At 37.2% G+C, this 6,000-nt stretch overlaps 1 pseudogene; it reads left to right on the plus strand.

Moving 5' to 3' along the window:
- The first annotated feature begins 3,837 nt into the window (after positions 1-3,837).
- LOC148915631 (uncharacterized) lies at positions 3,838-5,167 on the plus strand (annotated as a pseudogene).
- The last annotated feature ends 833 nt before the right edge of the window (positions 5,168-6,000 follow it).

The following is a 6,000-nucleotide window of genomic DNA, read 5'->3' on the forward strand; positions in this document are numbered from 1 at the left end:
CATCTTGGCCAACTTTGTCTGAAGCATGGCCGCACGCAAGGACAACTGCTACTGCACCACGTAGGGTCTGTACATCCACACAATCATGGACATTGACGAACCAGTGGTGCAAAACCCATCAGCAGCACAAGGCCTAGGAGGCCCTCTTCTTCTTGGTCAGCGGAGCAGCAGCGGTTAATTACGGGGCGCTCAGTCTTATTTCGTCGGAGGAGGGGGAGGGACTCGGAGTTCAATTCTCATAAACAATAAATATAATCTTTGTGCAGCTGAAGAGCAAAGTGGAAAACATGTGGTTCCATTTTTGGAGAGGATGAAGAACGTGTAAGATGGTATGGTAATAAAGACGATCGATGAAAAGAATCCTTCTGGATTGGTTCTTGTTGTTAAATTTGTAAAGAAAAAAAACTAAAAAAGAAAACAAATGTTAGCCCAGGCAGTAAATGATCAGCTGGTTCTTGTTTTTATTGAATGAAGTCCTTCTTTCATGGTGTAATTATTATTTTATTTTATGTTATTATCATATCTTTTCATTAAAGAAATAATGGCATGAAGTATCAAATCCTTCATTAAATTTATAGGTGAAATATTTTCAAATTCTGAATTCTAAAATGGGATTTACTTATCCCAACAATGTCGGGCTCACAGCCCTAGCCAATTGGTCTAACCCGCATTTACTATTACACCAAATTTTAATCATCAATTGATATGACAATTTCTTATTTATTTTGAATAACTAAAGTTGGAGTTGGTTCATACCAAAAAAAACCAAACGAAACGCTATCTTAAAGTTTGTGGGTTGGTTTCTCTATTACTACTCAAGTATGAAATTGTTAGTGTCCATTGTTTTGTAAATCTTACAGTAATAGCCGAATGACATTCACACTTTCCTTAATTTTCTAAATTCAAGCTAAGTTCAAAATTTTGTATATCTCGTATATCTCAATCCAATCAAGGTCTTGTAATTAGGTTCATATTTTTTTTTAAAAAAACACACACACACACTTATCACGCGATATATCATGAAAATTAAGATACATGATTTGATTTCTTGAGGATATTAATAAAACTCCAAAATGTGTTAACCTTTAAATGTGAACTTGGAAAATAAAGATGCCATCCTTTACAAATTACACTGTTCTACGTGAAGTTAGCTGACCATACAGCATTCATAACAATATTGAATTCGAGGATGAAAAATGAAATTTAATTACAATGTGATAAAAATCGAAGTACATATATTAATCATAAATCAATGGCATGCCTAATGGGATACAAACTTTTCTTAAAAATAATTAGCTTGGTGAATGCCCCAGAGTGAATTATTGGTTACGAATCTCCACTAGTAAGAGTTCATAATTATATCCACATTTTTACCTTCTTTTTTTTTTCTTTTCTAAAACATCTCAATAGTAGAACCTATCATGTGAATGTCATATAAACTTAGACGCGCAGTATAAGCCGTTTCAATTGGCTTTTAAATTTGTAACTGTTGCATTCATTTCTCTGTATTTTCATGTGAAGTTGGTGAACAATTTGTCTGTAAGCTCAACAAACCTTAATTATGCCATTGGTTTTGATGCCCAAATTTTCTACAAATACATTCTCACCTTCTTCCCTAAGTCATATCTTTCATAGTTTTTTCCCTTGTTCATGGTTACCATTTTAAAAACTTAGGAGAAAACTTGTGAGCTGAGAGAGGATGAGAAGGAAGAAAAGGGAAGGAGGAGGAAAAGTTGAGAGACCAATAAAATTACTCGAAGAAACTTATTTCGGTGTAGAAATGCGTGGCATGGGAGGAAAGATTTTGGGGCCAAAGGGAATGCTAATCTTGCTCCTCTTGCCGCCTAAGAAGCTTAAACTATTTCCTGACCTTGCAAGGTATATTTCTTTCTTTAGTGAATTGGATATATTATATTATATTCCTTTTCTTTTCTCTATATATGTATGATATGAGCAAACTGTCCACCCAACTCTGTCCAGAGTCTGCAGATTTTGCAAACAATGAAAGAATCCAATGTGATGAGTTGGTCCATGCCGATCCCTATGAAGTTATGGGGCAACTCTACAGGCAGCAGCTGTCTTGCCTAACTGCAGGTTTGCTCATGAAAACCAGCAGCAGCAGCTGTTGTGGCTAACGAGGCCCTGAGAGCCCATGAGGAGGTTGTGAGAACTCAATGCAACCTCAAACGCTGAGCGCTTTCTTGGACTCCAAAACAAGGGCCCCGTCTATCTTTCAAAACCCTACTTCTTCTTCTTCATCAAAACCTAGACTAACTCGGAGTTCAAATCTCATGAACAATAAATATAATCTTTGTGCAGCTGAAGAGCAAAGTGGGAAACATGCGGTTCCATTTTTGGAGAGGATGAAGAACGTATAAGATGGTATAGTAATAAAGATGATGAAGAAGAAAGGGCATGAAGTCTCATATCCCAACATTAAATTTGTCGTACCTCAAATATTTATCACGTGAAATGTGTAATGTGGTATACAAATATGGTATACAAAGGGTAGAAGGTGGTATGCGTAGCATTGCTCTTTATCTAATTGTAAGATTTTGTTATATATAAATAATAATAAAAAACTTAGAAGACTCTATCATGTGAAATGTCATAAAAACTTAAGACACATCATAAGCTTTTTCAAATGATTTTTTACATTTTTATGAGTGCAAGAAGATTCTGGGTTATTAACTTTTTATTGTTATTAGGTTGCCGACTTAGAGGATTTAATACAAGATGAGTTATAACCTTTAAATAATGTGGTTCATTAGAAATCTAAAGGTTGGCCAAAAAGCATTATAACAATATTGATTTCGAGGATAATGAAATTTAATTACAATTTGAAAAAAAAATCCAAGTATACATTGCCAATGCCTTTTCTTGAGAATAGTTAGCTTTGGTGAATGCCCAAGAGTTAGTTGAATACAAATCTCCACTAGTACTGTTCAAAATGATCCGTTTTTAACTTCTTGTTTTCTTTAAAATATCTATTTTAGAAGAACCTATCACGTGAATGTCAGAGACCAAGATGCGAAGCAGAAGCCGTTTCAATTGGCTTTTGTCTGCATTTATTTCTCTGTGTTTTCATGTGAAGTTTGGTAAACGATTTGTCTGTAAGCTTAACAAACCTAAATTATATCATTGTACAAAATGACCTTCTCTAATGCATGAAGTAAGTCATACCTTTCGTAGGTTTTTCATTTGTTCATGCTTTACCAATCAAAAACTTGGGACAAAAATAGTGGGCTTAAGGGAGAGGGAAAAGGGAAGAGAGAGGATGAGGATGAAGAAAAGAGGCGGAGAGTGGGAAGCAGGAGGAAGGGAATTATAATCTTGCTCCTCTTGCCGCCCAAGAAGCTTAAACTATTTCCTGACCTAGCAGGGCATATATTTATTTCTTTAATTAAAATAAATTCGATATATTCTATTACTTAAACATATGATATGAACAAATTGGTCACCCAACTCTCTCCAGCTTGCAGATTTTGAATGATCCAATGCCATGAGCTGGTCCATGCCCAACCCCATGAAGTTAGGTAATAGGAGAATGATCATCAGAAGCTGAAGTTATGGGGAAAGTCTCCGGCAGCCAGGCAGTGAAATCCACTCAGCTGCATGTGTTAATCCATTGGTGTTTTTGTGGTGTTATTGTACATGCATTAAGGATGATTAAGATTGTAATTAATTACTGTATAATCTTATATAATTCTGCCTTATGGAAACACCATTTTGTTTCCTTCTTGGCTCTAAGAGGCAAGAGTGCATTGAAACCAGATCTAGAAGATCATGCTTTTGCTGAAAACGTTTCAAAGTTATCAAGGGTTATGTTGTTCATTAATGGCGGATCCAGGAGTGTCATAGTTATTCCTTTTTTTTGCGTAGTTAGATTGCTGTAAGACGCATATTTATTCGCGCTAGATCAACCCATGTTTTCCCTTGATTTGTATCGCTACTTTATGCTAGGTGTGGCGCGACGCCGCTTCTTCAAGTGGTGGTGGTAAGGTTGAATTGCTTTAGGGTTTCAGTTATATTGGGTATGTGGGCTTTCTTTGGGATCATGTTTAATTGGGGTGAGGTGGGCTATTAGTTTTATTGCGGCTTTTGTTTGCTTTTGTATTATTTTTAACATGTAGAGCGCCCCCCCTCCTCCCCGACCCGTGCCCCTCTTTTCCTCAATGCAACCCACCTAGACCCATCCCTCTAGCCCGCACAAGATACAGAGATCATTGATGCCTCTGATCCCTTTTACATACACCATTCGGGTCAAACAGGTCTGGTCCTTGTCACACAACTTCTAGATGGTGACAATTATGCAATTTGGAGTCAGGTGATGTTGAACAACTTGGAAGCAAAAAACAAACTCGGTTTCGTTGACAGCACAATCAAGGCACCACCAACAACCAGCGCCAAGTACCTATTTTGGAGGAGATGCAATCAGTTGATTAAATCTTAGATTATGAATTCCATTAGCCCTTCATTAGCTAACACTATAATTTATGCCAACACCACCGCTAAGGTTTGGTCAGATCTCAAAGAGCATATTGCTCAAGGGAATGTGTCTCGTATTTTTCAGATCAAGTGAGAAATTGTTGAAATGCGACAACACCAGCAGTCTATTTCAACATATTACAACATGCTTAAAGGTCTTCGGGATGAGTTGGGATCATATCTTCTCATGCCATCATGCCAATGTGATCCAGCGTGCAAGTGTGGAGTTATGAAGGAGCTTGCTGACAGAGAGCAACAAGAACAGGCACTTCAATTTCTTATTGGCCTAAATGATACTTCTTCGACTGTTCATACGCAGATGCTTCTGATGTCTCCCTTACCTATGGTGCGCAAGGCATATGCCATGCTCTTACAAGAAGAAAGACAGCGACAAATAACAGAGAATAGCACAATCAGTTCCGTTCATGCCATGAACACATCAAATAGTACCAACAAACAACCTCGCAGAGTGCACGACGATGACAACAAGAATTTACATTGCACACATTGTAATGGTGACACCCACACGGTTAATCGCTGCTACTATCTTAATTGTTTCCTAACATGGGATAGATGACATGGAAAGGCAGTCAAGCCACCCAACAAGAATAAAGCATATGGGCGCCAACAACACCACCTAAGAACCACAAAAGGGAACCGTTACTCAGACTTTGGATGATCTGAAATTCAATTATATATTTTTTATTTTGACCGGTTCAGTTCGGCCCGGTCTGATTTTTGAAGACATGGAACCGGATCCAAAATCGGTCCAAATCATCCGATTCGGTTTTTGACCAATTTGGACTCGGTTCAGTTTGAGTCGATCTCCGAAAGATCTATTTTTATTGATGTCGAGACCATGCGAAGCAGAAGGAATTGGCTGGATCTGTGTTTTCAAAATCGGTAACAAACCTAAATTAATCATTGTTTTTCGCAAAATGACCTTCTCTAATGCATGAAGTAAGTCAACCTTTCGTAGGTTTTTCTTTGTTCATGCTTTACCAATTAAAAACTTGGGACAAAAATATTTAAGGGAGAGGGAAAAGGGAAGAGAGAGGATGAGGATGAAGAAAAGAGGCGGAGAGTGGGAAGCAGGAGGAAGGGAATTATAATCTTGTTGCCGCCCAAGAAGCTCAAACTATTTCCTGACCTAGCAGGGCATATATTTATTTCTTTAATTAAAATAAATTCGATATATTCTATTACTTAATTTTCTTTTCTCTACATATGATTGAACAAATTTTCTTGAGCTTGCAGATTTTGCAATGGATCCAATTGAGCTGGTCCTGCCCAACCCCGACCATGATTTTCTGAAGTTATGGGGAAAGTTCCGTAGCCAGGCAGTGAAATCCACTCAGATTCTCAAATATTTTTTTTTGAAAATAATTAATCCATTGGTGTTTTTGTGGTGTTATTATACCACTTTTTATATCATTAAGGATGATTAAGATTGTAATTAATTACGCTTATATAATTAACTTCATTTCCTTATAACCTGTTTGGCATTTCAAG

This window comes from Prunus mume, linkage group LG7 (genome assembly GCF_029339155.1).
Source record: "Prunus mume cultivar Tortuosa linkage group LG7, ASM2933915v1, whole genome shotgun sequence".
In the NCBI taxonomy this organism is placed as follows: domain Eukaryota; kingdom Viridiplantae; phylum Streptophyta; class Magnoliopsida; order Rosales; family Rosaceae; genus Prunus; species Prunus mume.